The sequence below is a fragment of the Emys orbicularis genome, chromosome 8 (genome assembly GCF_028017835.1).
Source record: "Emys orbicularis isolate rEmyOrb1 chromosome 8, rEmyOrb1.hap1, whole genome shotgun sequence".
Classification (NCBI taxonomy): Eukaryota; Metazoa; Chordata; order Testudines; family Emydidae; genus Emys; species Emys orbicularis.
This window is the reverse complement of record NC_088690.1, coordinates 4862285-4886863: the sequence shown is the minus strand read 5'-3', so window position 1 is coordinate 4886863 and position 24579 is coordinate 4862285. Positions and strand designations below refer to the sequence as shown.

Genomic DNA, 24579 nt, shown 5'->3' with positions numbered 1-24579 from the left:
CCCCCCATAACTTCCTTGACTATCAACGAGGGTGGTGTTACTGATATTCTAGAGCAGTGGTCCCCAACCTTTTCTGGGTGGCGGGCGCCGGACAACGAGCCACCGAGGACCATGGCCGGCGGACAAGCATCCGCCGAAATGTCACCAAGAAGCGGCAACATCAAGCGGCATTTCGGCGGCGACGCCTCTTGATGACACCGCTTTTCGGCGGCATTTCAGCAGATGCTTGTCCGCCGGCCAGTACGTGGGCACATATAGATGCCCCAGCGGGCACCATGGCACCTGCTGGCACCGCGTTGGGGACCACCGTTCTAGAGTGTTGATTTTATGAAGCACGGATGGATCCCCGTGGCTGGGGGACAGGGTAGGGCGTGGGAAATGACCCAGTCCCTGCCACAGAGGACGTGCCGTCTAAAAACCTGATCCCTGCAGAATAGGGATCAATTGGGAAATAAATCCCGCATTCAGGAAAGCACTTTAGCTTGTGCCAAATATTAAGCGTGTACTTAAATCCTATTGATTTCAATGGGACTTGAGCGTGGGCTTAAGGTTAAGCCTGCGCTTAAGTGCTATCTCGAACAGGCCCCAATCCAGGAAAGTATCCCCAAGGGATGTGTAGGTCTCTTGCTGTCCCTCTGCACAGGTGTAAGGCTGTTTGTTAATGACCCACAACACCTGTCTAGGGCTTGGTGCGCAGGGAGACAATACATTGTCATGGGAGGTGGAGACCCCTGCAGGAGTTCTGGGCTATTCTCGCCAGCAAAGGAGATGAATTCTGCCAGCAGCTGGCCTCTGCTCCATACGGCGTCCTCTTGGGATGAGCCTGGTAAACATGCTCAGAATGACTGGGTAGATGGATGGGGGTGATAATACTGTGCCCCTTAAAGCCGTGCACAGAATCTTCTGCTCGTTCTTCCGAGGCCAGCCCTAGCTTTTCACACTGTTTCATGGTTGGTTGAATGGGATGAGGAACATGGGCATGATCAGAGCAGATCAGAGCGGAGGTCCATATAGCCCTGTATCCTAGCCAACACCAGCAACTTCAGAGGACAGTGTAAGAGATTGAATAGCACTTCCAAAATTTGTTAGCATTAACTGTAGTAATCTGGAATATTCTGCATGCATCTGACGAAGTGGGTATTCACCCACGAAAGCTTATGCTCCAATACATCTGTTAGTCTGCCACAGGACTCTTTGTTGCTTTTTACAGATCCAGACTAACACGGCTACCCCTCTGATACTTGGAATATTCTTGTTCGTCATATAAAGGTCCAATTCCTCCTTGAATCGTGCTAAATGTTTGGCCTCAACAGCATCCTGTGGCAGTGAGTTCCCACAGTCTAATCACACTTTGTGTGAAAAAGTGATTCCTTGCATCTGCGTCTGGCAGTCAGGGGCCGGAGTCCAGGGGCCTAGGTTGGAGGGGGTCAGAACTGGGGTCGGAGTCATAGAGCTGTAGCCTGAGTTTGGGACTGGGGTCAGGGTCTTTGTACTAATTCCAGGGGGCAGGGATAGAGGGAACAGTTCAAGGGCCCAAGCCTGGGTCCATTGCCAGAGTCAGAGTTCAAGTGCCAAATTCTTGGGTAAAAGCCAGAGGCCAAGTACCAAAACCAGGGATCGGGACTGGAGCTCATGGGCAGAAGCCAAGGATCTGAGCTGGGGTTGGGAGGCTGAGGCCTTGGCTACACTCGCGGATTCACAGCGCTGCCGCGGCAGCGCTGTAAAGCGCCAGTGTAATCAGCGCCTGCAGCGCTGCACGCTCCCTCGCAGCGCTGCAAGCTATTCCCCTCGGAGAGGTGGAGTACTTGCAGCGCTGCGAGAGAGCTCTCGCAGTGCTGGCGGCGCGACTACACTCGCGCTTCACAGCGCCGCGGCAGCGCTGTGAATCCGCGAGTGTAGCCAAGGCCAGAGTGAGGCCAAGTTGCAGATCAGTCACTACTGCTGGCAGGGGGCCCACCTCATTGCAAGGACCCTTCCTGGAACTGCTCCTTAAATAGGGTGCCTGGACCAATCAGGGGCCACGAGGGACGCTGTCAGTCCAGCCTTCTGAGGCGGGACTTCCTGTGCTGTTTAGCTCCACAGGGTCTGGGGTAATGCATGCGGCCTTACCATGGCTGCCGGGGAGCAGCGTGGCGGTGTGGGCGCTCCTGCAGACGTGGGTTCTAGTCCTGTCCCCGCAGAGCCTCACAGTCTATTTTGAATTTGACACCTTTTCATTTGATGGACTGATCCCAGACTGGGAGCCCAGAAGTTCCCTATCCACCTTCTCTAGCAGGAGCATGTCACTCCTCCGCTGGCCAGCCGTGCGGTCCATACACAGCTAGCCTCTCCTCTCCGCTCCAAGCGTTAAGGACCGAGATAGACTTTCAAGAGAGACGGCGGCATTTGGCAGGGATGGGAGTGAGTTTGTGTGCGTGCTTCTCGGGGTTCAAATCTTATATACCCAACGGTCTTGGGCTGCGACACCTTTGTCTCCAGTGAGATGTTTGCACCAAATCATTCCCTTCCCCTGCCCCCCATTAAGAGCCTTTCTCTCCCCATCCTAATTGTACCGCGTCACCGAACCGGCCGTCTCCACTTGGCTCTGGAAACAAAGCCGCTGGTTTAGAAAGCCGGCCAGCGCAGGCTCTGCGTTCTCTGCCCACTCCTCGTAGCTTGCTGCTGATTGGAAATGGCTTTCTAAAGAGAGCTCGCCCGGCAGCAAGGGGGAAAAATCCATCGCAGGTTAGCCTGTTTTCTTTTCACACCCAGCCCTGTCAGTCGCCAGCACGCACCAGGTGCAGTAATTATGGCTCTGCAAGACTCATGTGGACTCCTTCCACCTAGGAGTTTGGCCGTTTGATTGGGAAGAGTTAGGGGTGCCTGATATAATTGTGGGTCTCTTTGGTTGGATTCTGCTCCCGCTTGCTGGCCTAGCTGATCTCTGCCAAGTTCCTGCTTCCTGCAACTAGCTGCCCTTAATAAAGGGCTTTTTGTGTTGTTTTTTAAATAACACAACTGTGCAGGGGTTTGAACAGTCATGGAACCGTGTAGATTTCAGTGGCTGCTGGCTGAGCCGACACCAGGACTGTCAGAAAACTCTTCCCTACCCCAAACTTTGGATCAACGAAACTTGGATCCACACCAAACCCCTTCTCCCCCCCACCTCCGGTTTGTGTCTCTGAGCTAAAGGACTGCAGCCCTGGATTTCTGTGGTGCAACGATCTGATTGTGATTAGTGTATTCTGATAGCTAGTGCAGTGGATGTAGGTGTCCCTGCTTAGACCACGGAATTAAAAAAGCAGAAAAAATGGGGGTTTTTCTTGATTGTGTGTTTAGAAGAAAGCATGCTGATGAACCATGTTTTAGCTCTCTCTTGATTTGGAGAGAGAGGCTGGTCTTGTGGTTAAGGCCCTGGACTGGGAGTCAAGAAATCTGGATCCAATTTTCTGCTCTGCTACAGAATCCCTATGAGGCCTTGGGGGTGTTACTTAGTGTCTACATTGCCCACCAAACCCAGGTTCTGACTCAGGTTTGAGCCCAACCCCCCTTCTGTCTGCACACAAATCAGCCTGACTCAGATCAACAAGCACCTAGGATCCTGCCAGGGCGTGGGTCAGAGCCCAAGTCCTGCTGGGACCTGGGTCCAAACCATGTCATTTTGCCGTGTGGACGCAGCTCAAGATGCAAACCCGCGTCAGAAGGTCTGCATAGTGCAGTGTGGATGCGTTAGCCTGGCTGTGAGACCTGGATCCAGCGATTGTAAACCCAGGTTTACAGTGCAGTGTGGATGCTCAAGCATGGGCTTTGGAAACACCACGTCCACAAGCCTGGGTCCCACCGACCCGCTGTACAATGCAGTGTAGACTCTACACTGGGCCGCGATTACCCCTCGTGTAAAATGGAGATAGCGATCTCTGCCTGTTTAGACTGTGAGGGCCTGTCTCTGACTGTGTGTTTGAACAGCACCTCGCTCAGTGGGGCCCTGTTCCTGATCGGGAACTCTAGGCTGGGCTGTAAAACGATTAACATTAATAGCAAGAGTAAAGCCCTGCTCTGGCAGATAGTTACCATGTGCACTTGTCTCTTCACCCAGGCGGGAAAATAGCCCTTCTTATAATAACCCCTTGGTAGCCATAGATCCCAGAGCACTTTACTGCTGAGCTTTGGGGTCCCTGTTGTACCCTCGGGAAACAGCAGTGCAGAATGCAGGCGAGTGAACTGCCTGAGTTGGGGGACACTTCAGAGGGACTTCACTGGCATGACAAGCAATAAAACTGCTAGTCAAAGCCAGACGCGCCCCCAGGATCTGCTAGAGGTGGTGACAACTCACCCCAGACAGGGTGACACTATGTTTGGGATCGGGTCCCCTGGCCCATTGGTCAGCAGTGTCCGGACATTCCAGCTTGTTCTGTAGCATGAGGCCGTCTCTCTCCAGTCTCCCAGGGTCAGGCAGAGATTTTCCCCTTTGCTTTTCAAGGAGATGTCACTTGTGATCCCTGAGAGTTTGAGGAAACCCATGTCTTGCACTCAGGAGAGTGGAGTAGAATGCGCCCCTCTGCCTCCCCCTCTCCTCTGTCCCGCTGGCTGCCCAGCGGCCTCTCTCTGAGTGTAGCTCACGGAGCAAATCAGGGGCAGAGCTGGGAAGAGAAGCCACCGCTGAGCCTTGGCCCTGTGATCCATCCACTGAATAGTGCAGCTGGGCCTCGGCCCTGTGCTCCGTCCACGGGAGACCACAGCTGCCCTCTGTGATAATCCACAGCCCTGTTGCACAGCTGTGTTGGAATGCGGCACTTTTGGTAGCCCAGACAGGACTGCAGTGTGCGTTGATTGAATCTCCTGGCGAGGCTGAAACCAGGCTCGAGAGGCTGGTGTCTGGACCTGGCGGAGGGAAGCCACGCTAGATTCACGCCCCGTTTGGGTGGACGTGGTCGTCGTTGCCACATTTGCCAGGAGGGGAAATGCCTCGTTCCCCCAGTGAAAGGGACTTCAATCTTCTGTCAGCTGATCCAGGGCCAGTCGTCATCTGCAAGTCCTGGAAACTCTGCTGCCCGAACACTGGGCTGGCTCTGATCCCGTGCCCATCACGGTAGTTTCTGTTCTGGGCTGGCTCACTTCTTGTGATTTACAGTCCCGATCACATTACAGATCCCTCTGACAAGAAGCCGGCTCCTCTCCTGCACAGTTATTTCTTTTGCAATCTTTGCGGCGAGGGTGACTCATGATGCCTCTTGTGTCAGTGGGAGAAGGTGGGGGTGTGAGTCGCCGGATGGGGCCACCGAGGTCTATAAAGGCTTTGGAGCTATTTATGCCTTCGTGCTGGAGCAGGGGAACCAGCAGAAAATCAGACTGAGCCTGCTGGGAAAAGTGAAGCCTGTTCCGAGTGAGTCAGACTTTCCAGAGGAAGCTGAATATAGCCATAAAATCCGATTGGATCCTGCAGGTTGAAAGGCTGGCTGGCTCTGCCTCTCGGGAGCACAGCCGGGCCCCGCTCCGGCAGCATTCTGTCCGGTTAATTGTATGAAATACCACCTCCCACGAAACTCCCACGCCACGTGCCCATCTTTCCTCTGCAGGTTGCAATCAGCACATAGGCGAGTAAGTGCTGCTATGAGCCCGCGTAGCGAGCTGCATTTCCAGAGGCAGGATCTGGGTCCTTTCTAAGCCCACCCCCTCTTGATCCCAAAACTCTGCCATGTTTCATCCCTGGGGGGTGGGGTCCGTTAGGTAGGAAGCCCCCCACCCCTGGAAGTGGTTTGCACTACCCGTTGCAAAGCCGATTTTCACAGCGCCTGCAAACCAAGACGTAGCAGGATTTTAGTATCAGGGGGTAGTCGTGTTAGTCTGTATCCTGTTTCTGTCATTTTCACTCCATGCATCTGGAGAAATGGGTTTTTTACTCTCGAAAGCTTCTGCCCAAATAAATCTGTTAGTCTTTAAGGTGCCACTGGACTCCTCGGGATTTTAGGGACCTCACATTCAATCACTCTTGCAGCCTATTCCTCTCCCTCCTGGGAAATAATGATTTTTTGCTTGGGACTTTGGGGTGGGAAAAGCAACGGGTGCCAACGGATTCTTAGCAAACACAGCTCCATTTGGCAGTGAGCTGGTGAGAGTGTTGCATCCTGGGAAACGGGACGTGAGGATTGGCGGGGGGGAGAGAAACTTTGCCCTTCCCTGGTGCCTTTGATTGTCTCCACCCACTTTTCCAATCAATAAATAATTTAGCTCAGCAATCCCTGTGCGCATCAAGTCAATGGTGTTTATCTTTGGCTCACCAATGGGGAAACTGAGGCACGGAGAGGCAGTGACTTAATGGAGGTGGACCTAACAAGCCGGGAGTAGAACCCAGAACTCCAGATGGTCAGACAATGGGGGATTTTTTCACTGAAAATTTCAACTTTTCATTGAAAATGGAAACGGTTTCAATATTTGACAAACGACACCCAAAAAATGTGGCCAAAAACCACTGGGGGAAAAAAATTGGTTTTGGGGCTGAAAATTTCCTGGATTCAGTTTTGCATAACCGTGCTGTGAAAAGGGCATAATTGTGCTGACTTCTTTTTGCAACTCCTGCTGCAAAGGGCTGGATAAATGCAAAGGATTATAACCAGTTCTAACATGGGGATTTTGCCTAAACTCCAAACTTACCTACCGGGCATTAGACTCTTAATGGGAGTGACATTTTTTTCCTTTTTCGGGGGGTGTTAATTTGTACTTCAGTGGCACACGGCAGCTAAATGGATCTGTCGTCATGTCACTTTCCTCCCCTTGAAATATCCCCCTGAAAGGGGATAATCTTCTTGCAATTGGTTTTCATTTAAACGCCTTGCTTCGTGATTTCCCATTGTCTTTGATGTGAGTGGAGCCGCTCAACCAATCACGGAAGATTATGGGTCTTCAGCCGAGATGGCTGCTGAACGGGTTTGTAAAATAATTTGGCCTGTCACAACGGCAAGGCAAACTTTCTGATTGCTGTCATCAACCGCTTATGGCAATTACTCCCTACAATAGGCAGCTAATGCATCTCCACAATAGGCAGCAGGAGGGAAAGTAGAGAGCTTGGAGTTAATTCTCCAGTGAGGTAGGGGTTGGTTGTGTGAATGGTGGAGTCCAAAGCATTTTAGAAAGGATGTTGAATAGGACTATTTCTCGCATTGAGTTTAGAGGTAGGATGCATGTACCGCGTCAGAGAGCTACCTCTGTCCCTCTGTCAGCCTTTCATAATTAATGAGAGACATTGGCATTTAAATTATAGATGTTCAAAATGGGTACATGGTTCCATCCTATAATGTAATGACCCTCTAGCCAGCTAGTACTTCATGCTTCAAGATGAGCACTCAAAACTTCATGGAAGCCAGTAGGGACGGGACATGGGCCCTCCTCGTGCAAAATCACTGCTTGTGCTAAAGGAGACTCTTCTGTGGTTAGCGGTACAGAGCCTATGAAACACAGTTGAGTTGGTCTGGTCCCCTCCAGTAGGAGTCAGTGGAGCACATGCAAAGTTAGCAATACATCATGGTTGGAGTTGGTCAGCGTTTTTTGATGGACATATTTTCACATCGGCAACCCCGGTTTCGTCAAAAATCGACGTTTTCCAGAAGAAATGGTTTCTGTTTGCCAATCGGGGAAGTGGAAATGAAAAATATAATTTGGAATCCTCAGTTCAAAATGAAATGAAAAATTTCAATTCGTTTTGACTTAAATTGTCATTTTTGTTTCAGTTTTTGGAAACTGAAATATTTTGGATTTTTCTTTTCAATTTTTGTATTCCCCACCCCGTTTTCACACAGAAAAGAGGAGCGAGAAAAGGTTTTTTGGTTTTTGTTTAAAATTGAGGAAAAACCCACTTTCTCAGCCTTTTTTTTTTTTTTAACTATTTTCCAACTGGAAAAAGTTGACGCCATTTGAAGTCAAAGTGAAGGAAAAGTTACTATTCCCAAACTAAATGACAATGTTAATTTTGAAAGCTCCTTTTGGAAAGAAAGGAAAGGGAATTTTTTCATTGAAATTCCCTGGGGGAAACCAAAAGTTTTTTGACTGAAGATTGTAGAATGGGCATTTTCCTTGAACAAGAGCTCTGGGGTAAGCTTGAAAGCTTCTCTCTCACCGACTTAGGTTGGTCCAATAAAAGATATTACCTCCCCCACCTTGTCTCTCTAGTATCCTGGGGCCGATATGGCTACAACTCTGCATACATTTTACAAGCAGCTGTAATGACAGTAATGGAAAGCTACTTAGAGCAGCCAATGCTGGATTTAACTGAATAGTTCAACACTTTTTTTTTTTTGTTTACAAAGATTTACTAAATAAAAAGGGGAAGGGAAACTGAGAAGAGGGATGGTGCAGCAGTTAAGCCAGTAGCCTAGGTATTGGGACACACCCTGCTCCATCACAGACTCCCTGTGTCACCTTGATCAAGTCCCTTAGACTCTTTGTGCCTCAGTTTCCTCCTCTGTAAAATGGGACTAATAGCACTGCCCTGCCTCATAGCAGTGTTACGTTAGAGATTGTTCAGATACCGCGGTAATGCGGGCCACAGAGATACCTAAAAAAAAGAGAGGGTCTCCTCTTTTACATCGCTGTTCATACAAGAATGGCCAAACACTTTACAAAGGTGATTGATCTCCATTATCCCCATTTTACAGATGGAGAAACGGAGGCACTTATCAAGGCGGTGACTTACTCAAGGTCACACAGCAAATCACGGGCAGTCAGGGACATAACCCAGCAATCCAAATTCTCACTTATGTGTGTTGTCACCACTAGACCAGAGGTTTTCAAGCTTTTTTTCATTTGCAGACCCCTAAAACATCTTGAATGGAGGTGCGGACCCCTTTGGAAATCTTAGACCTAGTCGATGGACTCCCAGGGGTCTGCGGGTCACAGGATGAAAACCACTGTTCTATGGTAATGACATTTCATGGGCTCTGTAGACTACACTGCCTCCATGTTGGGTCATGCAATGGAACTTCCAACGCTCTGCTCCATCCTCACTGTGAGGGGTTGGGAGCATCTTTAGTCTTCTGCATTTGGATGGGAGCAGGGCTTGTGTTCCTATGGCTCAAAGATGATGTATGAACGAAACAAGCAGCAGAACATTCGTCGGTCGAATGGTTGAGCCAGAACAACAGAGGACCATATTTCCCATCCCTCGGAGAGTTTGTCAAACCTTACAGCAGATGTTGGCTTTTCGGAAGATAGCACCATGCCGGAGAACGCTGGTGTTCCAGTACCTGTTTGCATGTGTGTGGAACGCTTCTAAAACCAGGTGTGTCCACACACAAGTGCCCCAGATGTCACACAGGGTGTTTCCACTACTGGTGCAATTGCACCTGCTCTGAGCAGGTCTTGCAAAGGCCTTCTCCCGCTGCAGTCAGTGCCGACCTTATCAGTGCTAGTGCAGACTGGGGGTTTGCAGCTGCAGCAGTTCAACTGGTCCTTCCATGGCACTCCCACAATGCTTAGGAAGGGATGGTCCTTCGTATGCTAATCTAGCTCTCTGGATACCTGGGTTCAAACCCTTGCTCTGCTGCAGATTTTCTGCCCGACCGTAGGCAAGCTGCTTTCTGTTCTTCAGTTCCCCATGCTGGGTGTGATCAATGCCTGGCTAGGTGACATCCAAGAATACCATTGGTGTAGCAGGTAGCAGCCTGGGTGTGGTTTGTCTGTTGCAGTACCCAACCCCACACGCCCAGTGCAGCTCGAGGTGGACCAGGGCTGTTCTGGTTTCTCGCCTGGTTGGCCTCCATCCTGTTTATGCAGCATCACTGACTTGCAGAGGAGCTTTGGGTTTGGCTCTGAACGTTCATGTGCTGTGTCGTTCTTATTTATGGCACGGTCATGCCCACTAGCCACTCCTGGAACCCAGAGGAACACACAGCCTCCAATTCAAAGCACATACAGGTTTGTGGGTTTGGCGTTTTGGTAAAGATTTTATTTATTTCAGGATATCTCGGGTCATTTACAATAAGACAGTACAACTTGAGCCGTATAGATACATATCTTGATTCACAGTATTCATAGAATCATAGAATCTCAGGGTTGGAAGGGACCTCAGGAGGTCATCTAGTCCAACCCCCTGCTCAAAGCAGGACCAATCCCCAACTAAATCAATTTTAAGAACATATTGTATATTGAGCATATATTGTTATATCGTTACCCTTTCCCTTCCTCCACAAAATTATTTAAATGCCATCTTAACATGATCTATCTCTTTATCTGACTTTTTTTTTTTTGAAAGAGGGGGGCAGCTGTATGTTTTTGGGCAGGGGAAAGTCTCAGGAGAATAGAAAGAAAGAAAAACTAGAGGAGAATGGGGATGGTATTCAATTACTGCCCTCTGTGTGTCTATCTCCTTCTTGACTTTTTTATCGGTTTACTGGGTCAATATCAAAGCCTCTCAATGATTCCCGTATTTCTCTTGTATTGTTTTCCTGCGCAAGGCAGACTAGTATCCATTTGTGTGTGTCTGGGTTTATCTGGCACCGTTCTCACAAACAAATGTTCACGATTGGATATTGTATAAATATTCCCCCTACTCCCCCGTGATCGACGGTAGGAATTGTTGCCTGAGTCTGCAAATTTAAGATTGCTCGTTGCCGGGGTTTTGCTAGAAGGGATAAGAGGAGGAGGAACATCCATATTCCCGGCTTGAATCATTTAAGCTCATGCAACTTGCAAATGCGTCTCTTCTCCTTCTCCCAGGGGCAGAACCGCAGAGCTGCTTTCCCCACGTGTGTTGCGAGGATAGATCTATGGAGAAACGCTGTTAGGAAAGACCCTTGAGTTTCTTATTACTCCCGGGCCTGAGCCGAAGTCCACCTAGAGCGGCTTTCCATTGAATGTAATGGGCTTGGGATCAAGCCCCGAAGTCCTGGTGTCACAAAAGGATGAATTAATAAGCGGAGGAACTTTGGCCTGAATCCACAGCCCCCGTTCTTTTCTCCCCCTCTTCAACGCAGCCCAGTGGAGCCTGGGGTAGTGATTTCCCATCAGTCCCTGCTGTCAGCTGCCCATCACTGCCCTGACCTCAGTCCCATCTGTGGCTTTTTATACAGGCCTGGCCTTGTCCTGTCATTTGGTTGGGGCGTGCTGATTGGCTGGAAGTGATGTCATTCTGCCCAGGGAGTCGATAAGCAATTAGAGCTATAGATTTTGCACTAAGAGTAGGGAGCCGCACGCGGCTGCTTAAGGTGGTTTTTATTATGAGAATTTACTCGGCCGTTCCCTTACATGGACAGATGCATTTGTCAGGGGTTGAATGCACTTTCTCAGTCAAAATGGAGAGGGAAGCCTCTCCACCTTGCCTGAAGCAGCTGGGGCCAGAGCCGCCGCTGCTCAGTGCCTCAGGAAGAAAAGCGGCAAACGAAGTCTTAGGAACCCACCTCTTCTTCCTAGAGTTGAGCCCAAAGTTCCAAATGCCCCAAACCTTGGGGGCGGCTTGCCATCCCATTGTCATTTTTGCAAATGGTTCCTGTCTTTGCAGTGACCCAAAGCTGAAGCCCACCCCCGAGAACCGTGGGGTGACCAGAATCTTTATCTGAAGGGCTAGAGCTCCATCTCTATTCCTTATTATTATTAAGATCAGGGGGCTGTTGTGCTGGGGGCTGTACGTACACACAGCAAGAGCCAGTCCCTGCCCCAAAGGGCTTGCAGTCCAGACAAGACAGACACGCAGGCTGGGAGAAAGGAAGGATTCATAGCCTCGGTTTTACAGATGGGAAACCGAGTCACAGACAGATGAAGAGACTAGCCCAAGGAGTCTGTGGTAGAGCTGGGGATTGAACTCTCATCTCCCATGTCCCAGCGCAGGGATCTGTTTTGCAAAGCCAGCTTGTTCTCTGGGCACTTCCCTTGTCCCTGTTTGCGCTGGTTTGCTGGGTGATATTCTTCTCAAAAGCAGGGCCGGCTCTGGCTTTTTGGCCGCCCCAAGCAAAAAAAACGGGGCGGCCAGAACGGCAAAGCAAAAAACAAAAACAAAAAACCCTGCGGCGTGGCCGGAGCGCAGGTGCAGGGGGACTGGCTGTCTGGGGAGGGGGGGGGGAGGGAGCGGGCGGGAGAGAGAGAGAAGGGGGTGGATGGCCAGGGCTACAGCAGGGGCGCTGCCACGCGGCCCCTCCCACTGCGCCGCCTCCTGCCGCCTGCCACGAGGGCTCCGCTCCGGTCGGCGGGGAGGGAAGGAAGAGGACTGCCCTGCAGGGCGCTCTGGTTCTCCGCGCCACCGCCCCCTACAGGCCGGCCGGAGCGGAACAAGAACAAAAAAAAAAAAAAAAAAAAAAAAAGCGGCCGTGCCGCCCTAGGATTGGGCAGAATGCCGCCTCCAACAATCTGCCGCCCCAAGCACCAGCTTGCTCAGCTGGTGCCTGGAGCCGGCCGTGCTCAAAAGGCAGCCCAGGGGCTGGAAAGGGTCAGGCATGCTATGGAAAGCAACATTTCCCTGCATTATCCTTCCTGTCACCTCTAAGTAACAGAGACCCAGAATCCCACGGAACGGGGAGGGGAGGAGGAGCCCAGCAGGGCACGGGAGGGAACCAGCACCTCCATTGGGATATGCTGCAGCCACCCCAGCGTTCCTCAGGTTCTGGAGGGCTCGGCAGCATCCGATCTCTCCAGTGAGACCTGCTCGGTGCAGTAACTCGCATGCATTGGTCTTGCAGGCAGCAGGTTCTGAGTGCATTTAGCAGCCCAAAAGCTAGCGTGACCCTGATACTCACAGCGCCCTGGGAGCGCGGTTGGAGCCGAGTGGCCATGAGGTGTGGAGCGAGGTCAGCCAGGAAGTTCCTGGGTGAAAATATGGGGAGGGGGAAGTCATCCAGAGTCCTGCATGCAGGTAAGTTCACCCATGCATGACCGTGTACATGCATACACATGTACCAGCATTCACATGCACGTATGTGCACAAACATTATATGCATGCACACATGTGTGTACATAATGCAGGTGCGTGGGCAAATACGTCCCTGCACTCACATGCGAACATGTACAAACAGTATACGCACCTGCATGCACAAAAATACAGGTGACCTTGGACAGATATGACACGTGTGAACACATGCACAACCACACAACCACAAATATATGCATGCACAGACAAAGACACACACACACACACTACAAGAGCAGCTACTGATACCAGCCTGTGCTCCTCCCCTCATCACCCACCAACGAATTTGTTGCAGAAGCGGGCACACGTTGTGGCTAGGCAACAGATGATATTTTGGGATTAGCACTCAGATGTACCTAAGCAACCATGTAGAGCTGCAGCTGTACAGAGTTACGCAAGCTGGGAGCGAAAGCGCACCCTTCAGTGGTCGTTAGCTGGTGAATGGAGCCGAGAGAATGGGGCCAGCTCTCGCCTTTTATTGTGAGTCTTGTGCTGGCTGGGCTTTTATTAAAGCCCCAGCTCCTGGAGTCACGTGAATCTGTCAGAAAGTTTCTCAGCCTCATGGTTGCGGGGATAAACTTGGAAACATGACAGTGCAATCTAGTGGCTCAGAAAGTGAAAGATCTCAACATGTATTGGCTTAAAAATCATGAGACTTCTAACAATCTCATAATTTGGGAGGGCCTTAACTCCCGATTTTTTTGGACAGTTGGGGTGAGCGATACTGGAGTGCTGTTGATTTCGCTGGGGGAACCGGGAGCAGAATCTGGCCTTACAGTACCGTCCACTAGAAATGCTATTAATTAAACAGGGAGATTCGAAAGCAGATTACAGACGTCAGTTATTTCTCCCAGCGCCACAGCGGGTGGGTGTTTTATTCCCACTTTACACATGGGGAAACCGAGGCACAGCGAGGTCGTGGCTTGCCCAGGGTCAGTCAAACATCCGCGGCAAAATCAGAAATAGAACCCTAGAGTAGCACACCTTTCTAGCACTCAGAGCAATGTTGGGAACGAGGCTTAAGTCATTCTTTGTGGCCCTTCTCTGAGTTCCAGCAAAGACCGTGATGAGTCGGACCAGGAGGATATAAGAATATACTTCCTCCCATGCTGCACTTGCTTTTGTTTTTGGAGGGGAGGGCAGAGTTTCCAGAACTTTTTAACTATAAATAATGACATGGATTTTGCAAACAAAGGTGGACAAAAGGTCGAGCCTCTCCCAAGGAGCTGGCTAGAGTGTCGGTCTGTGCACCGCTGCCCTGTGCTGGATGGACTCAGAACCGCCCACTCACGTGTGGAGCTCCACCCGGCAAACAGCGCGGTGACGTTCCCTTCTAACACAAGTGCTTTTCCCCCAGCCAGTAGCCCAGCATCCTTGTGGGATCAGAGCATCCCTATGAATGTCCACCTGATCCACGTGCTCCCACCCCGATCTCCAAAGATGGGGGGGAGGGGTGTTTCTAAATCCAACCTCAGATCTAGATCTGAGATGTGTGAATGGTCCAACACAGGACATGCCAGACTGGGTCAGCTCGGTGATCCATCTAGTCCATTAGCCTGTTTCTATCTAGCTAGGTTTTATAAAGGCCTTCATCCCCATGCTATCTCAACTTCTCCAACTATGGCTAGTGGCAGGTGCTTTAGAGGAAGGTGCAAAAACTCCCGTCATAGACAATTCTGGAATTCACTGCCCATTCGGGGAATTTCTTCCTAAGCCTCACTAGTTACTGGTTGGTTGATTCATTGAAACCGGGCAATTTATATTCCTCTTAATATAGATGTACTTTTACCCTGTCTAATGTATCCGTGGACGTTCTCGTTGTCCATGTAATTATCTAAGACCAGATCCTCGGCTGGCATAAAGCAGCATCGCTCCTTTGAAGTCACAGGGTTTACACCAGCTGAGGATCTGGCCTCTAACCTTTAACAATTCCAGAATTCCAAAGAAACAATCCATCTGTAAGCACCTAGAGGATACCAGCGTTATCAGGAATAACCAGCATGGATCTTCCATGAACAAATCCAGCCAAACCAGCCTAATTTCCTTCTTTGACAGGGTTACTGGCCTAATGGATGTGGGGGCGGGGGGTGGGGCGGAAGCAGTAGACGTGATATTCCTTGATTTTAATAAGGCTTTTCCATATGACATGCTCATAAGCAGACTCAGGAAATGTGGTCTAGGTGAAAATACAATGGTGGATGCACAACTGGTTGAAAGACTGTACTCCAAGAGGAGTTATCAGTGGTTCGCTGTCAAACTGGGAGGGCTTATATGGTGGGGTCCTGCAGGGCTCAGTCCTGGGTCCGGTACTTATTCAATGTTTTCTTGAATGACTTGGACAACGGAATGGAGAATATGCTTATAAAATCTGTGGATGACACCAAGCTGGGAGGGGTTGCGAGCACTTTGGAGGACAGGATTAGAATTCAAAACGGCTTTTACAAATTGGAGAATTAGTCTGAAATCAACCAGGCGAATTTCAGTAAAGACAAGTGCAAAGTACTGCACTTCCGAAGGAAACATCAAATGCACAACGACAAAATGAGGAGTAACTGGCTGGTAATGCTAAAAGGGATCTGGGGCTATAGTGGATCACAAATTGAATTTGTCAACAATGTGATGCAGTTGGTAAAACGCTAATGTCATTTTGGGGTGTAGTAACAGGAGTGTCCTATGTAAGACATAGGAGGTCATTGTTCTGTTCTACTCGGCACTGGGGAGGCCTCAGCTGGAGTCCTGTGTCCAGTTCTGGGAGTTGCACTTTAGGAGAGATGTGCACAAATTGAGGCGAGTCCAGAGGAGAGCAACCAAAATGACTAAAGGGTTAGAAACCCGGACCTGTGAGGAAAGGTTAATAAAACTGGGTATGTTTACTCTTGAGAACAGAGACTGAGGTGGGACCTGATAACAGTCTTCATGTATGTTAAGGGCTGTTTTAAAGAGGACGGTGATCAATTGTTCTCCATGTCCACTGAAGGTAGGACAAGAAGCAATGGGCTTAATCTGCAGCAAGAGAGATTTAGGGTAGATATTAGGAAAAACGTTCTAACTCTAAGGATAGTGAAGCTCTGGAACAGGCTACCAACGGAGGTTGGAATCCCCGTCATTGGAGGTTTTGAAGACCAGGTTGGACAAACACCTGCCAGGGATGGTCTAGGTTTACTTGGTCCTGCCTCAGCACAGGGGGCTGGATTTGATGACTTCTCAAGGTTCCTTCCAGCCCTGCATTGCTGTGATAAACTCTTGGCTTCTTGTGGCAGCAAATTCCACAGGCTGATCATGGGTTGTGCAAAAAAGTATTTCCCTTTACCAGTTTTACATTGGCTGCCTCTCATATTCACTGAAGGTCGTTCACTGTGTTAGGAGTGGGGGTGAAGAGGACTCCCCATGTACCTTGCATTTTACAACAGGCCTAACCCGAACTCCCCGAAACTTGGGGGTGATCTGAATTTCGCGGCCTGAGCCCGTTTCCGATTGCGACGAAGTGACTCCGCATTGTTGTGTTGTTATAGTTACATGTCCCCAGATCAGAGGCGTCCTGCATGGCACAGACACAACGGCAATTCTGGGACTAGAAAGGTCTAAGGAGAAGGGCAGCCCACTCTGAGCGGCCGTATCCCCCTTCCGTTACTTCTGCGGCACCGTCTTCCCAAAGGACTGATCTGGGGCTGCCGCATGAATGGGAACATTTCCAGCACGCTGGCAACCTGCCGTCTTTAACTACGGGTGTCCCACCACACACATCCCACGAGAAACCCAGTGCCATCGGGTGGAGTCCAGAGACAGGATATCTGCTGAGGCAGCAGCCCTGACGACGCATGGGATTTCTCTGAATCTTTTGTAACCATCTCTCCCCCGCTTGTAGGAAGAGCAAAGTATGTGCCAAGGGCAAAGTGGCTTAGTTAGCTCTGATCCCCAAGGTCAGAGCTAGAATCGGGAGCAAGGAAAAGTACCATGGTACTGTGGACTTTTAGCACTTAGCCACAGGATGGTTGGATGGCACAATTTTAAGATGGGGAAGAAAAATGCTAAATAAAGTCGAGAGGAGATGAAAAGTTTTCTAAACCCGTTAGGAAAATGAAAGCTCCCGCCTGGCTCTCGCGAAATGATTTTCACTTTAAACTGCTCTGTGAAAAGGGTTACTAAATTTACCATCTCTTTCTTGACCCTTGTGCAAATGCCGCCAAATGCTCGCGCGCAGGAGAGAGCAGATTGAAAGAATAATTGGCGTTGTGAGTCGCGTGCCAACTCCAGAAGCGAATTAATTGTTTTAGCACATTCAGCATCTAATTTGGGGCTATTATCTATTGGGGGGGGGAGAGAAAAGGAGAGAGAGCAGGGCTGGGTGACATGCCGGCGAATGCAAGAATCAAAGTCAGATGCTGTTGTGGAAAAGGAAACTGAATAGAGAAGGAACTTAACAAAGAGGCCAGCCTAAAAAGGGAGGGGGGTGTATCACAAAGAAAAGGGTTTCAGGCAATCAGGGAGCCAGAAGTCTCTTATTAGAGGTTCTCTTTGGGCCAAGGGCACAAGGAGAAATAATTAGGGGAAAAAAGAACAAAAAGAAAGCAGATTTGTTTTTAATTTTTCCCCAGAGGAATGTGGCTGGCTTCTCCTCCCGTGTACTCTGGTCTAACTCACTGGCTCCAGTGGAATAATTCCCGATTGATGCTGGAGAAAGCAAGAAAATCAGCTCCACTGGGTCTCTGTCTCAGAGGGGCTTCTGGGTGCTGTTTGTCTCTCTCGGTGACTCTGCGGGCACAGGCGCTGACTTTCTGATTTCCCCGGGGGTGTTCGCCCCCTGCTCCGCCCCAGGCCTCACCCCCCTCCACCCCTTCCCCCAAGACCCTACCCCCACCCCGCTTCTTCCCACCCCTCCCCCGAGCGTGCCCCACCCTCGCTTCGCCTCTTCCTGCCCCCGCTCCTCCTGCCCGTCACTGAACAGCTGATCAGTGGCGAGTGGGAGGTGCTGTGGGGGAGGGGGAAGGAGCTGATCTGCCGGTGGGTGCTGAGCACCCACTTTTTTTTTCCAGGGTGCTCCAGCCCTGGAGCGCCCCCGGAGTCGGCGCCTATGTCTGCGGGGTTTTAAGTAATGATCTCAGCTGGCTCCGGAGGGCAGAACTCCGCCGACTCCCTTGTTAGCGCAGTCCCTGACTCCCTGGGTTAGGCTGAGTCCTGCGCTGGGGGCTGGGAGGATCTCTGGGAGACCCCTTGCAGAGCTCCTTGGGGTGCAGGAGGCGTATGGAGACTGCGACACTGCTCTAAGGACCCCATCAGCACCCCGCTCTTTGCGGTGCTCTAACCGTACGTGTGATGTTCCCTCGTCAGGAGGGACTTGAGAAGCTCAGTGGATTTAGGTTTGTCCAAGAGAAGGTGAAGAGGTGACTTGATCACTGCCTGCCAGAGGAGGACACTCCTGAGAGCAGAGACCTCCATCATCCAGCAGAGCAAGGCCCGGTGAGATCCACCGGCTGGGAGCTGGACCCACGCAGGCTGGAAACAGGGCACACTTTCTTAGCAGGTAATTAGCCGCTGGCCCAACTGACCTAAGGGCGGAGCAGATTCTCCGTCGCTTGGGGGCTTTCAAGCCAAAGTGGCCCGTCATGCTCTAGGTCAAACAGAAGGGGAAAGCTTGCTATGGAAATCACCAAGTGAGGCTCTCTGGTCTGTGGTCGGACTGGGAGGTCTAATTTTTGGCCTTAAAATCTGCAGTCTACGAAATATTGTCAGACAATGGTCCAGATTCAGCCCTGCTTAGCCCCAGTAAAGTCAGTGAAGGGAGAGAGAAGTTATACCCGGGAATTCATTTATTATTATTAATTGTTTATATGTATTACCATAGGGACTAGGTACAAACACACCAAAAAGCCAGCCTCCGATACACCACCCGTATCCCCTAGATAAGGGCCACCCCGTGAATCGAAGACCAAGCCAGTATGAAATCTTAGGAGATGCTGGTTCCCAGTGCTTAGCCCAGCTGATCCCCCATCCTCTCTCAGCTTCCGGGTCTGCACCTCTTCATTTCTGTCTCTGCTGCTGTTTGTTGCTCTCTGTGAAGCACTGCGGGAGACAGTGTAGGTGGAGGATAAATATGAGCCTGATCCTGCATCACCATGGCCCTCAAAACACCCACTCAGTGCGGGATCGTGCTGGAACACAAGGAAGCCAAAGGAGCTGATTTCCGTCGCAGACGCGGCAGGAGCGTGTCCCTTTCAGCACTGGCCACGTGCAGCGCGAGAGCTGCATGCTGCGGGCGGCTTCGCGTCGTGACGGTGGACCGTGTTTTGGCCTCAGGCAGGGGAAGAAATGTTCGGCCTTTCAGATGCGGCAATTCCTGAAGCCCCTTAAAGGCGGTGATATCCAGGGGCAGGGCCCCTCTGAGCCGGGCAAACGGCTTAATGTTACAAAAGCTTGTTTGGATGCCAGGTGCCGTAAAGAACCGCACGCTGGTCTGGAATCCTTGGGCCTTTCTCCCCCACCGCACGGCTCTTCCCCAGACTCGGCTGCTTCAGGGAAGGCTTCCTAGGAAATGTAAATCCATGTGGGCGAGACCTTCTCCCCTGCCCACGCTTGCTGCTGAATTTACCCGCTGTATCGTATCCCATATCAAGTCAGGCACGTAGACAAGCCCCAGGGTGTCTCCAGCCCCTGGATTTGGCATGGCTGTCCCTGCGCCAGTGCTGGCCAGGTTCAGCCTACGAGCTCTCTCTGCATTTTTCATCCTCATTTAGATGAGGCACCTGGTGCCAAAGAATTCATCACACCTTTTAATGGGGAGATTGGCTGAAAAATCAAGAGATTTAATAATACACTGGGGATTCTCTTTATTTGCCTTTATCTGCCCTTTCGAGGTCACGAAAGGCTTTTCTCTGCAACCACAAGGACCGGAAACGAACTGTTGTTTGTTGAAATGGAAGCAGAGATCAGCATGTCACAATATGACTCCAGGAGCTGGGGCTTTGAGAAAAACACCAAACATTGATTGCAAAAGTTGTCAGTGCTAAAGTTAGAGGGAAAGGAGGGTCCAGTGTTTACGGCGCTACCCTGGGACGCTACCCAATTCCTTTCTCTGCCACAAACTGCCGGTGTGAATTTGGGCCAGTCACTGAGTCTCTCTTGGTTGTCACATCTGTACAATGGGCATAATAGCATTGCCCTGCCTCACCGGGGGTTCTGAAGATAAACACATGAAAGTTTGGGAGGGCCCCAGATACTTTGGGGATGGGGGCCAGATCAGTGGCTAAGATAGGGGTGAGAGGTACCCCAAATGTATAACTGACATTTAGGTTGTTGTCATACAAGAAACTTAGCAACGAAGTTAGTTTCTCTTTGCAGACAAGACTGAAATCTTGAGTCGCCAAAAGGAGACCAAGTCAGTCCCATAGGGTATGTCTACACCGGGATCAAAGACCTGCAGCACGGCTGTGGCTGGCCCGGGTCAGCTGGCTCAGGCTGCGGGGCTATGTAATTGCAGGGTAGACATTCGGGTTCAGGCTGGAGCCCGGGCTCGGAGACCCTTGAGCGCGAACGGCTACTCTGCAGTTTTTAGCCCTGCAGCCCGAGCCAGCTGACCCAAGCTCCGAGACTCGGTGCCAGTGTAGACAGACGCACAGAGATCCCCCAGAGCCTCCCATCTGGGCATTTAGAAACCAGTTTCGCTATTGGTGAATAGCCAATTAAATGTGCCCCACATGCAAAAACACTCCTCCCCCTCCCACCCATGCACACACCGCACACGCAAACACCCCCATAGTTTCCCCCCAACACACACACACACACACACACACACACCAGCCCTGCACACACCCCCGTACACACCTGTCCCCCTCTAATTTTTACTTATTTCTTTACAACGGCACTGAGACACCCCCGTTACAGACCAGAGCCCCAGTGAGCTAGGTAGTGGGCAGACACACAACAAAGAGACTCTCCCTGCCCCACAGAGCTTCATGGTATCTCCCCTCCTCGGAGCAGCTAACAGGATAATACCTTGTGCTTCGTTAGCACCTTCCGTCCAAATATTAATAGAGCATCGCTAAGCCCCCTGCTCCCCCCACCCCCGAGGAAAGTATTGTTACCCCCTGTTCTGCAGAGAAGGAAACTGAGGCACAACGGTTGGCGCAACGCCAGTCAGGGATGGTCTAGTTTCACTTGGTCCTGCCTCAGTGCAGGGGGCTGGACTCGATAACCTCTCGAGGTCCCGTCCAGAGTTTGGCACCAAGGAGCAGGTGATACAGGGAAAACCACGTCTGCTTTGCAGTCGCTGGGCCTGCTGGTGCCTCTGTCAGGCCCGCTGAAGGCTGTGGGAGCTGCGCCGTGTCCGTGGGAGCAGAGCCGTGCCCTGGGGTTGCATGGGCAGCTGCCAGTTGGTGTCGTTGTCAGGCAGGTTGTCGCGTCTGTGCCTGGCGCGTCCAGTCCCGTTCCTTGATCTCGTTCTACGGCCGATAACAATCTGCCTAGAGACAAGATCGTGGGCCCCAGAATTAGGTCACGGCTCTTTAGGGATTAGGGGTTCCATTGGCCTATTGTCTTGGTAGCCATGTCCCTCATGTAAGGGGATACTCCCCTGGCCTAGATACAGCCGCTGCTAGGCAGAAGGGCCTCTGTGAGGGCACGGGGGAGGCTGGGCTGGGCCGGGCCAGCTCCCGCCCCCACGCTGGTGCTGGCTGGGCTCATGGACTGTCAGGCAAATCAGATTCGTTCCATTCTCTTTATGACAAGCAAAGCCGTGTAGCTCACACTGCCCGGGCATGGGCGGACGCAGCTCCTGTCAACGCTGCCAGCACAGAGCGACGGTAGCCCTGGGCCGTGACCTCCACGGGTGGCCACTAGACCGCTGCGTGCTGCATTTCCACATCCGCCGTGGGCCGAGGGGCTCCCCAGGGGTGGGCACAATTATCTCTCTTCCCCACTCCTCGTTTGCTCCGGGCTTGGCTGTAAACCCACCCCGGTTACTTCATTACCGAGCACTGCTTTGTATTTATACCTGCGGTCTAAATAAACCCAGGGTATGTCAGAGGCCGGGAAGAGGGCTGAGCTCATCTGTTATATTTGGTGGTGATGAAAGAAGGGTAAATAAATGGGAAAGTCTTGGACTCGTCCGCCAGACACAATGGGGCCAAACACCACTCGTGACTCACGTTGGCTTGCTCGCCCTGCCCCCGCTGCTGCGGGCAAATCTGAGCCAGCCCCACAGAGACGTGTGAGAGAGGCTGGCAGCCACAGGGTCCCCATTTAAACTGCAGGAAGTCAGCTTCAGTCCCCGGAGCTGCTGCGGCTGCCGCACGGAAACTCGACCCGGGGCCGGCGGCGGCGCTCCCGCCCGCGATGGTGGGGGGGTTTTGTTTGCTCTCCCTGAAGCTCGCTGTGCATTTCGGGCTGGTCGAGCAGAAGTGGGTCGGGACCGAGGGGTTCAGGCTCTGGGAAGCCTGCGTGAGGATAGACTGCTGCATTCGCTAGCGATGCGTAGCACTCAGCAGGGCTGCATTGCAGCTCAGTGTGGTTATCCCAAATTGAGGAAGAGGAAGGAACTGACCTGCCTCAAAGACACAGGGAAACTGAGGCAGAGATGGGCTTTCTTCAATCCAAGCCCCACACGCATCCCTTTAAAGGCTGCTTTGCTGCAGCACCATTAAGCCCAAAGCCCTTGGCAAGCCACACACAAGAGTCCTTTTATTATCCACCACTGGAATGCTGCCACCTCTGGGAGGGAGCACGGCAGCTGTTTAGCAGTGGACAGCAACAACAAGAAGTGAAGAAGGACCCCTAATCCCAGGGAAGATTCAGGGCTGGAATTTGGACAAGACGCAAAGCTGAATGCTTCTGCCCTTGAGAAAAGCATCATGGGGTCGCCATGAGTAAAGGGGATCAGGAGCCCGGTTCTACATTTCATTTGAAAGGTGGCACCTCTGGTAGCACAGCAACGGCCTTGCATCCCACTGCCATGCTCGCTCTGTCTAGACTCAGAGGGAAAAGTGTTAGGTGGTACTTATGGGTAGATGGCAGAGTCCAGTGGTTGGGTTGCTAGGACTTACAAGACCCAGGTTTGCTCAACCATGGACTTTTCTTTGTGACCGTAGCCTCTCTGTGCCTCAGTTTCCCATCTGTACAATGGGCACAATAGCCCTGCCCTGCCTAAATGCATTATAGCTTGTGAGTTGCTTAGATACTACATGGGGGTCAGATCAGTCTAGGACAACTAGACCCTGTGAACAGTACTCCCAGTCTGCCTGTCCCACCTACACGGCCCTTTCAACGCCTTGCTGCGGGGTGATCTTTGCATAGCTCAGCCATTTGGGTTGGACCATTTGGGGGGAACATTGCAAGTTGTCTTTGGCCCGTGTGGGTTCATCAGCTTCACGCTGCGTTTGGGATTTGAAAAAACCTCCCAAAACTCGAAGGGAGACTTAGCCACCCTCCCCCACACGATGCCTGATTTGGGGCAAAATCATCTGAAAACACCAGTTTCATTGCAAATTTGCAAACTAAAGCTGGGCAAAAACATTCCATCCAAAAGTTTCATTGACAAAAATGGCTTTTGGGCCAAAATGAAAAATTTCGTGGAAAATATCAATTGCATGGTTTTTTTTTTCATTAAAAATTTCAAAGTGCGTATTCACCCATGAAAGCTTATGCTCCAATACATCTGTTAGTCTTAAAGGTGCTACAGGACCCTCTGTTGCTTTTTACAGATCCAGACTAACACGGCTACCCCTCTGATACTTAAAACGAAAATAATAATTTTTAATTTTTTCCCCCTGTTTGTTCACAGTGGTCATTATTTTGGGGGATTTTTCCCACACCCCATTTCTGGTGGAAAAAAGTTTGAAAAAGTGAAGTAGGAAAAAAGCCAAATCAAAAACCTTTTTAAAAACAAACAAAAGCAAAAATAGCCGAAAACAGTACCAGAAATTTTTCAGCTGGAAAGGAACGTTTTTGTTTTGTCACGTTTCAAATTTTCCACCAAAAAAGTTCAAGACAATTTTTGAAGAAAATGAAAAATATTCATTTCTTTTGCATTTTTGGAGGGCAAAAAATGAAATTCTGCATTTCGTGCACTCCTGTTGCCAGTGTCGCCTGCAAGCTGGAGCGCCGTGAACACATCATCATTTATCTGAGACAAGCTTAGCTGCATAACTGGAGGGGGCCGGTCCGTAAAGGGTCCCAGCTCAAGAAGTGATTGCAGCAGGAATATGTAAACACACAGGGAGAGGGCAGATTCTGGCAGCTGCAGTTGGCAGATGTAAAAGTGCTGTGCACTCTTACGTCTCTGTGGTTTCGATGTATGTGTTTTGGATCCATCGCCGGGTTATGCGGAGCGTATATTGCAACCAGTACCCACCACTGGCACCAGTCAGACACAGCCCTGCCTCTTCTGTTCCTACTACTGATGGGGTAGGAACCTTGATCTAGACGGAACCAGTGTGAAAAAATGCATCTTGCTCTGCATCCTAAATCTCGCTGAATGCAAATTGTGGTACATCACAGCAAACTCCAAAGCCGAGGGACCCTACCAGGGCACTCGGTTGCTTGCTCCCATCCCGGAGGGAGAGACAGCAAGAGTTTGTTGATAGAGTGCAGCTGCTGTGATGGGGCATACAATCATTGAGGTTACGGCCAGAAGGGACCACTAATTAAGTTGTTTGCCCTCACAACGCCAGCTGGGCGGAGAGCTGGTCTTTGAGGCAGCTAAGGCCCAAATTATTCAGAAATTA

General features: G+C 50.9%; 1 protein-coding gene across 1 annotated transcript in view; it reads left to right on the top strand.

Annotated features, from left to right (window-relative positions):
* Positions 1 to 24579, top strand: part of PIK3R3 (phosphoinositide-3-kinase regulatory subunit 3) — a 317953-nt gene that overhangs the window by 80400 nt on the left and 212974 nt on the right. The window lies entirely within an intron of this gene.